The 10,318-nt window shown below is 42.2% G+C and overlaps 1 non-coding gene across 1 annotated transcript; it reads right to left on the bottom strand.

Annotated features, from left to right (window-relative positions):
- Positions 1 to 8,996: 8,996 nt before the first annotated feature.
- Positions 8,997 to 9,180, bottom strand: LOC128775221 (U2 spliceosomal RNA). The gene has a single exon (XR_008419860.1). It is a non-coding gene; the product is annotated as a U2 spliceosomal RNA (small nuclear RNA).
- Positions 9,181 to 10,318: the final 1,138 nt, after the last annotated feature.

Genomic DNA, 10,318 nt, shown 5'->3' with positions numbered 1-10,318 from the left:
TAAATCTAAAAGATGCTTGTATACAAAGTGCAAATGTCAAGGGAAAGTTAAACTGGCCTCTTTTGTTCAGTGTCAAATTCCATTCCATATGACTTCATGGTGATTTCAGAATAAGTGACCTTGAGCTAAGTCAACCAGATAATATTAGAGAAATCCAAGTAATATGAATATCAGAATACTTGAACGAAAATAACAAGTTCCAGCTTCCACTGCTCAGGAATAAGAGTAACACGGGAGGCATCTGGACATTTTCTAAGCAATTTCGGAAGAAACACAATGACTTATAACATATATTTTTTAATATTCTAAATATCTTATATTAATTTAGGTCTAGGTATGAATGTTTAGATCCTATAGTGGTATGAATCATGAGGGTCGGCCCCAATGTTGTCACATCAAAACTTCATAAAGTATTTCTTCAACTTCTCATGGGTGCTATGCACAGTAAGGGTCACAAATGGTATAGTCATCATCCTTACGTCCCCGGATTATGTAAATTAGGTGTGTGTGTGTGTGTGTGTGTGTGTGTCCAAAGGGGTGTAACTCTAATGTAGGGAAGACCAAATGGTATTCTCAGAGCATCAACTGGTTGGTGGAAGGAGTGGCAGTCATGAGTTCTATATTATTTCACATGATGATGATGAGAGTGGCTTTGATCTGAGTAAAGTAGCTACGTTTTTGTTTTGAGACTTGCAATGATGCCCCAGGGACTCTTCCAAGTACTGTATGTACAAACTCGTTTACTCCTCACAAAAAGCCCTCTTTGACACACAAGACAGAGAGAGTTTTAGTAACTCATCACAGAGATAATAACTCAAGCCCATCCTCTGGTTCATATCTACTCAGATCGGATTCTTTTTTAAGTTACATGAAAATTCCTCAAACCTGTAAAACATTTTTTTTTTAAATTTAAAAGTCAGCTGTATATCCAGGCACTTTTTTTTGTGGGTAGATAAGGAAAACTATTCATACATTCCTTATGGTAGGCTTAGCACGGGCAGTATTCTGTCGTATGGTGAAAAATTTTGAAATTAATTGAAAATATTCATGATCCGTAGACTATTTTAAATACCCTGTACAGAATATCCCAGATTATTTGTAGCGTCTTTTAGGAATAATAATAATCACAATAATAAGATTATGGACATTCCCCTTCTCCCATGCTTTTTCTTCCAACATTGCTAATGTTCCTGTAATTTCTGCACTATGGAAATACAAATAAATCCACCGTTGATTTCCACTGGGGTTTCTCTCCCCCATCCCAGAGCAAGAGACTAATTTTGACTCTGGCTCCTTTATCTGACCCCAGTGATAAAGTAAACAGTGGAAAAAGTTTTTAAATATAATGAAATCCTGTTCCAGTGCAAGAGAGCTCATGTGCTTTCAGAAGAAAAGCAGGCTCTTTAACTCTAAAGTTTGTATTGCAAAGGAACAATTTTACAGTAGCATCATATTGAATAACAGCCAATAAGCCTAATTGAATTACAGTCATTATGGGTTGAAAGAGGAACAGTGAGTAACTTGTTTTACCAAATGCTATGCAATTTACTCCGTGTCTATTTAGACTTGATGTATAGACCGAGGTCAATTACTAGGATTCTTTACTGGCTCACAGCCTCCTCCTTGAGGAAAGGGTGTACTCCGGGAACGGGGGGTGGGGGGGGGGGTGGGGACTTGTTCTCGTGAAGCAACTCTTGAACCAGTCGCTGGTAGTAACATATGTTACTACTAAATAGTTATCTTCACCAACTGCCATCCAACTGACGCATGAAACAAGGTGGATGTTTACTATGAGCATTTCTCTCTGTAGACGTATATTTCAAGTCCCGTTCCTTTATTTTGAGAGATACACATTAAGTGAAATGGGAAGAATGAACAAGACCACTGGGTACACACCCACCTTTCTCTCCAAAGTTAAAAGAAATCATTGGGGCGCCTGGGTGGCTCAGTCAGTGAAGCGTCTGATTTTGGCTTGATTTTGGCTCAGGTTATGATCTCACGGTTTGTGGGTTCGGGCCCCGAGTCGGGCTCTGCACTGACAGCATGGAGCCTGCTGGGGATCCTCTCTCCCCCCTCTCTCTCTCTGCTCCTCCCCTGCTCATGCTGACTCTCTCTCTCTTAAAATAAATGAATAATCATCCAAAAAAAATCATTTATGGAACCTAGCAAAGTAGAATGCTCCAAAAGAGGACCAAGTCAGAGAATTTTACAAGACTGCAAATGAAACGTACCAAAGAAAAAAATTCAAAAGTAACAGCTCTGAAGCATTGTTACACATCACTTCATACATTCTGTTAAAGGATACCCATAATGGAAATATCCAAATAGCTGATCCACATGCAAAAACGTCTGTTTTTTAAAAAGTTTTCTACAGTAAACCAGCTATCTATTTGATTGATTTTTTTAATTTATTTACTCGTTTATTTGCATTTTTCCAGATTCTGTTGGGATCGAACAGTTTTCCTAGATCAGCACAGCCTGCCTTCAAGGTACAGAGCTGCCCCCGGAAGCTCATTGTATGTCGGTGGGCACTCAGCCCCGAGAACACACTGTCCCAGGGAAGCGATGTGGTCCGTGGGAGGCAGCTCTCCAGTGTGGCCCGCGGCAGTTTAGAATGTGATGTGCTCAGCGAGAAAATGGAAATTCGGTCATGTCGAGTTTCACGATACTCACTAATTTTGATCCGGCTTTAGCCGTGAATTCCTCTGGCCCCAGGTTCTAGATTCCTTGGAGTCCTTGCTAAGCATCTGCCTGCACAGCGTGGAATCATCTGAACCTTGGCTGAAAGGAGCCAAAGACTCGATTAGGGGAACAGCTCTTTGGAAGCTGGAGAAGCTGAAGACAGGACGAGGACTAAAGGCACCAGCTGAGGCTCTGCCAAGGTCACCGCTCAGGGCTGCAGTCTGAGGAGGAGGGGAAATAGGCACACCCCACATGCCTTTATGAAAACACCCTCTCGTATTGTGAACCCCCCTGTCATATTGTGAACCCAGTAGAAACGGGAACATAAGCTCTCCCGTACAAAATCATGACTATAGAAAGCCTCGTGTTGCCCCATCTCTCTGCCATCTGTCACGCCTTATCATCCCACGGCTAGGATCACTGTGGCCTCTCTGACTGTGGGCCCAGGCCGATCGGAAATGGTTGTTCCCTTCCCACAAGAACGCAGGAGAATAAAACAAACAACAATGCGTCTTCATTCTAAAATGTGACATTTTATTCATCGGGGATTATTTGCATTCATTTATGTTTTTTATTTTTAAAAAAAAGTGTTTTTTTAATATTTATTTATTTTTGAGGCAGAGAGAGACAGAGCATGAACCGGGGAGGGTCAGAGAGAGGGAGACACAGAATCTGAAACAGGCTCCAGGCTCTGAGCTGTCAGCACAGAGCCCGACGCAGGGCTCAAACCCACGGACCGTGAGATCATGACCTGAGCCGAAGTCGGCCACTTAACCGACTGAGCCACCCAGGCACCCCCATTTGTGTTTTTTAATATATTGCATTTAAATATTGCTAATCTTGATGACTATTTTGGGCATCCTTTTAAGTCATGGGCCTCAGGGGAGTTCTGGGCTCATCTTGTCCTAATCCCAGCCCTGCCACAATTTATGTGGGGGTAGGGCCCAAGTCAGAGACAGTCTACATCCGGAAATGTTCTTGGGTATCAATCTCATTAAAAAAAATAATAAGGAGGAGGACTGGGGTGCCTCGGTGGCTCTGTCGGTTGAGCATCTGACTCTTGGTTTCGGCTCAGGTCATGATCCCAGGGTCGTGGGATCAAGCCCCATGTTGGGCTCTGTGCTGAGCGTGGAGTTTGCTTAAGATTCTGTCTGTCTCTCTCTCCCTCTGTCCTTCTCCCCTGCTTGCTCTCTGTCTCTTAAAAAGAATGCTAACAAGGAGGAGGAAGACGAAGAGGGAGGGAAAGAGGAGGGAGAGAAGGAGAGGAAGGGGGAACTTTTCAAAGAGTTGTATTACTTTAAAATTCACTGGAATCAAGTGGAGGTTTTAGTTAAGCAATTCAGTGATGTAACCAAATCCCCCCAAGATGGTTGGCAGGGCAGGATTTAAATCGGTGCTTCTGAGGTGTCTTTAATGTAATTCATTTCTAAAACAAAATTATGCTCTGAGGAAAGGTAGCACATGTACAAAGTAGAATTAGACATGACCGAAAGCCTTGGCTATGCCTTTTGACTGTGACCTGGAAATGTCAGTCCCCACAGCATGAGCTGTTTAAAACTCATGATGAGAAATCAGAACAAGCAGATAGTTGCCACATCCAATTGTGCCCTTGCAGAATTAAGCCATAGGGACAAAAAAGAAATGAAGTTGTTGTTTTTTTTTTTTTAATGTTATGTTTCTCATAATCAGCAAAAGGTACTTCCTAAGTTTTGATTGCACAATGCGAGACTCCGTGTTATAACAAATAAGTTGTGTCCGGCCTCTCCTGGCGAATGTAGAGACAGGCACCCATCTGATCCAACAGAACATCTTAGTGGTTGGTTTAAAAGCACACAACTAACCCAAAGCCTAATGCCTGTGGCGCGAAAGATACAAAAATAGTGTACACGACCTACATGTAGTGACTGCAAGTCTTGAATTGTTTGGAAGGAGTCCAATTTCCAAATTTTATGTTCCATTGTCTCCAGGGTTGGCCCAGTCAGACCACGTGGACACATCAATATGGCCACGTAATGTCACACTGGCAACGCGAGCATTACCTTTGTGCCTATTCGGAGGCCTTCTAGGAAGGATACTTTGCTTCCCGAAGTATCTTCCCAATTCTCCATCTGTCAAAAGTCAAAGTGGCAGTACTTCCATCTCAGGACTCCTGGGAGGATCTAATTTATACCTAACTGTGGCAGATCATCCGTGCCCACCAACTGTCTTTTTCTAGAAGCCAAATGCTTCCAGACTAAGATCAGGAACCAACTTTGTCCTGGAGGGAAATGAAGTCCCAAGGTAACTGAACGTGGAAAAAATAAATAAATTTAAAACGACTCTGTGTCATCAAAATCCCTGACGTTGGAACTGAGCTGAAAAGCTGAACAGTCCTCAAAGAGGGCCTGTCCTCTAAAGGTCACTTCGTACGTGGCCAAGTTGGAAAATGGACGAGAAGGAAGCCCCCGAGGGTGGCTGGGGTGCAGCAAGGGAGAGAACTGAGACGTATTCAGCTCTCACAGGGCAGGACTGCCACCATCAGCATTTCAGAAGTGCCACGGGATCATGGCTGCTTCCTGTCTTCTGGTCTTCCCCCTTCTGAATGGGAATGTCCATCGAGGTTATCCTGTCATCATTGCACTGTAGATTTTTGGGTGTGAGTATGTGGGGAAAATGTGTCCATTTGAGTTCATGCATCTCCGGATCACAAAGAGTCGTATCTAATTTTGCTGAAGACACCACTGAGCACCATCTAGCCTTTGAGTCATGTGCAGGGACCGGCCAGGAGTTGGGATTATCTATTGTGGGGAGACGGGTGTGTTTTCTGTGTAGGAAGAGGAGAGCAAAGGGTAAGGAAAGAAGCCAAGATCGTTTTTTGCTCAGCCAAAGAGCCACATTTCATCACTTCCCTGGTAATTGGGTTGAGGCACCTGACTTGTCCTGGCCAACGGACTGGCAAAGGAAGAAATGACTCTAAGGCAAGAAAGAGCCGGCGTGACTCCTCCATTTGTCTCTTTCTCCATCACTGACCTTGGATGCTCCATGGTCCAGATCATGCAGCTACAAGGTGCATGCCTTTACATGAGTGACAAACAACCCTCTGAAATTCTTTAACAAGGGGCACCTTCTTTCATTTGAAGAGTAGAGATAAGATTTAGAAGACAAATACACCTATGAGAGGGAATGCAAATTTTTCTATCAGAAACAAAGTCAGATTATTTCTTGATATCAGGTCTTGTTCCTGAAAGGACAGTAGATGTTTTTAAACGAGGAGAAAAAAGTAGAGGAAACACCAGAGAAGAAAAAGAAAAGAGACGTTTTATGTGTTGGTGGGGAATTAGGACACATATTGCCTGTTTAACTCAGCTTTGGACTGGCCCCGAATGTGGGGGTGAGAGGGGAAAAATGTCCTGACTGGACTTTTTATAATTGGAAAGGAGAAGAGCTATCGGGTCCTATGCACAAATGTCCTACATCTGAATGGGGCTGTTTTAAAAGGACGAGCTCAAATAGCTTTGTAAACCGTGCACCATAGTGAAGATCCCAACATTTGCTTGACTAATCCTATCATGCCGGATGCAATACACAGAAGAAGCTTCTAACATTTTGTAGAAAAAAATAAAGATAAACATGACTCCAAAATTAAAATAATTCAGGCGTAGGTAGGAAAGCAAAACATGGCCTCATTTAGAGAATAGTGTTTAAGTTTCATAGGTCTATAAAAACAAACCTGGCAAATGTATAACTTCTGAATCGCTTAGGAGACGGGCAGTTAGTTTAGTATTATGCATAATGAAAGTTTAGTTGTATAAAATTGGATATAGTGAAGTGTTAAGATAGTTCACCAGGATTAAGCTAATCCTTCTCTAACACAAGGAAAAATAGTTGCCAATAAACTCTCTATTTTTAACAGCCACTTGAGAGAGACAAGATGAGACTTATAAAAATCCCTTTCAAGAAGTTTCGAGTACAATAACAGTTTACACCCAACACACACATAAATACATTTCAGAAACTTTGCCTTTGCCAAGTTACAAAGTCTGACTTGTCAGACTTACATCATGTTTTTAAAAGCGTGTTTGAAACGAAGCTTGTCATACATCAGACTTCAGTGGATCTAGAAAGGATTGTCCTTTTTTTAGAAACGTAATGGGCTTCGTTCCCTTTGAGTTTTTCAAAGAATTATTTTAGTATCAAAATTCTACCCGTGGAAGGAGAAGCAATGGATTCCGCTGCGTTTTTTTTTGTTGTTGGAATGCACTGTTTTTACTTGTTTCCCGTGTAAACGGGCCTTCCCCCAGCCTTTATAATGTTGGTATCAGAACACAGAGATAAATGCACTATCGAAAAAACACTTTGAATCTGAGCCCTTCAATATGGACTTTTATATTCTGGTGTCGAGCCCCTGGGTCAAGAACTGGCATGGCCATAGCAGAAGATTCTGATCCTGGATTTCAAGATTTGCTTGTGGGAAAGAACATTTAAATGAATGATGAGGGTCAATGGTGATGGCACAGGAGCAGAGACTGGGCCACTCTGTAAGAGCCGGCTTGATAGCAAGGATCAATTTGAAAATAAAAGATCTAACTAAAAACAGGTTAAAGTTGTATTCTCTGCATGTTTGTTCTGCTGACATGTTATGTGATTTAGAAAGATGGGCTCTGGGATCAGAATGCATGGGATCACATGCCTGCCCATCAATTCAGAATGCTATGATCTTGGGGCGCCTGGGGGGCTCGGTCGGTTAGGTGTCCCACTTCAGCTCAGACCATGATCTCGTGATTCGTGAGTTTGAGCCCTGCATCGGGCTCTGTGTTGACAGCTCAGAGCCTGGAGCCTGCTTCAGATTCTGTGCCTTCCTCCCTACCCCTCCCCCCACCTCAAACATAAGTAAACATTAAAAAAAAAATTAGAATAATATGATCTTCGGGTATATGTCCAAACCTCCCCGATCCCATTTCTTACTACTATTTTTTTATAATCTCCTAAACATTTTCTTTATAGAGCTTATCACTACTTGTGATTATGTTCTAGCTTATTCAATCATTGCTTATCATTCCTATCACAGTGAAAGCAAATGAGTGTGAGTCCTGTCTGTTTCGCTCGCCATCATTTTATCCGACTCCTGTGCAGTGTCAGCATTTTGTGGGCACTCAGTAGAAGCTGGTTAAACAAATGAATGAGTGAATGAATGAATGAGATTTTCTGATATACCCATCTTTGCAGTAGAGATGTACTTGACATCAGGGTGATCTTACTAGGTATGGCCTTGGGCTGACCAAGTGAGCTTTCTAAAATATAGTCTTTCCTGAAATTAAATGCTAACTTTTCTTTGCCTAAAGCTTCGTCCTGTTCGCATGGACATTGCTCAGCTTTGCTTCTGTGATTCCTTTTCCTCTGGTTCAGGAGCCGAGCCCTTGTGTCTACACATTCTCCTCATGAGTGTACTCAGAGATGCAATCCTTTTACTATCCAGTCGTGCTGGCTTGGAATTCCTTTTATCTTTTTAAGATGACCTTGAGTACTTTAATTGGATTCATTAAGTTTTAATTTTAAAGTTTCTCAAATGCCAGCTTCTATTACTTAAGAGGGAGAAATAGGTGTTTCAACATATCTCCTGCATGCAAAAAAATATTAGTGCATCTGTCTTTATTAGATCATAGATCTATTTGTAGCAATAAATACGATACTTGAGTCTAATGGCAGAAATAATGTGTACTGTTGTACTAGGGCTTTATGAATGATGAGGAATTAAAGGGAGGTTTGTTTCAGAAAAAGAGATACAATTTTATGTATGGGTCATATTTCTGATAAGAGAAATGACAAACGTCTAGATACTATAATCCTATACTAGATGCTATAATAACTAAAAGAAGTCTAAATTGAGACTGGTTGAAGTCTCTTAAACTAGCAACAAAGGGATGGCCTGACCAACAGACTTAATTGTTTCTTCCTCTGTCACCTGCTTTCCAACATCTATCTTCTAATTCTTCCTGGGGGGACAAGAGGGTGACATAGGGGAGAGATAGAGACACCAGGAGACAGGGGGAGGCCGGGACTTTCCTATAGCAGATGCGATGTGGTGAGACTGAGTCTGGTGGCCCCAAACACCCAGGTCAGCTGACACGTGATGGTGGACACGTGCGGTCCCACGCAGAAGGTAGGCCTTAGGTGCGCATGGGCACACTAGAGCTTGGCTACTTGGCTTCCTGCCCGGCCTCTGCTGCAGGACCGCAAGGAAACCAGTGGGCCTCCTCCTCTGGGCATGGCTCCACGGGATGGCTTCAAAAGCCAGAAGCAGCATGACATTTGCAGGGATACTGGTGCCCTTGGGGGTGGTACACACCGTTCCTGGAAGTAGCACCAGGTCCATGTGTAGAGCGACTGGAGCAAGCCCCTGTTCTGTCTCCCTGCTCCAAAATCCGTTTAATACATTGTCCTCAATAGAGGAGGAATCAGATATTAAACTGATAAGAACAGATATTATGCTCGATCTTGGGCAAAAGGCGGGGAAGCGAGTATCTCCCAATTCTTAATCCCGAACTCAATCGTGTCCATCTTAGATCGCCAACTCTATGAAGTACACATGTAGAAGCATGTTTCACTATCTCAAGACCTCCTCTGGATGATAGATACTTCTGTCTACTCAACTTCTTAACCTTTACGGGGAAGCGTCTTTGGCAAATGAGATGATCGGAACTCCCTGAATTCTGGTTTATCTTTGCAAGTTATTTGTAACAGATGCGGTTTAAGACTCTTTCACAATGCCTGAATTAGCCAAAGCTATGGTCACCCAAAGTTGTTAGGGATCGGGTTTGTAAAACAAATCAGTTGAAATTGCAAAATGATTCTCCAGTGTGGAAGATCTGTGGACTTTGTATGGAAATTCTCTGTAGTAGACAAAGATTTTTCAATTTCATTACAAAAGAAGATATCGGGGGAGTCTTCACTTCAATAGGCTCAAAGTGCTTCTTAAAAAATGGTATTAGTAAGTGCAACGTTGACTTTCGGAACTTCAAGTCTGGAATTTTGTTTTTGTTTATAGTCAAGCTCCAGTTGGATTAACTTTTCTTGCCGATAACTATATATTCTGGATAAAACATAAAGAAATAACTATGTGAGGGCAATGGAAGGAAACCCAAAGCAGGCAGATCCAGGAGGCAGGTTGACACAGGGAGAAGGGAACTGCGTGGTAGGAGTTTCCTTTTCTTATGGTTTTGAGACCATTGGCAGTCTCCAGTCTACATCATGCTCTGCTGTTACAATTCAGTGGAAAGCCCACAGATGTCCTGGTTTGAGGAATGAGTTGAGAGACTTCAGCAACCAGAGCTGCTGGAAAATGAGAAGGTAAAGGAGAGAGCCAGATTTTTGTGTATGACCTTGTATTTTGTTATCATGATTACTAGATGACTCTTGCACAGCCGGTCACCATGAAAATCTGTGGGGAAAATGTGCTACAGCAAAATAGAGCTAAAGATTATAAATCAGTATAATTCAAGGTACACACTGAGGATTGTCCAATGGCTAAAATATATAGCACTTCGTATGCTGAGAGAAATTCACTCCTCTTCTCAAAATACAAAGGACGTATATACACTAAAGATTTTAGGAACAGACTTCTGATTCTCTAACTATAATCTTTTTCCATCTGGTAGAG

This window comes from Panthera pardus, unplaced genomic scaffold (assembly GCF_024362965.1).
Source record: "Panthera pardus isolate Hobbes unplaced genomic scaffold, ASM2436296v1 HiC_scaffold_6, whole genome shotgun sequence".
Taxonomy (NCBI): domain Eukaryota; kingdom Metazoa; phylum Chordata; class Mammalia; order Carnivora; family Felidae; genus Panthera; species Panthera pardus.
Note: the sequence above shows the minus strand (reverse complement) of the source record. Positions and strands in the feature narration are given on the sequence as shown.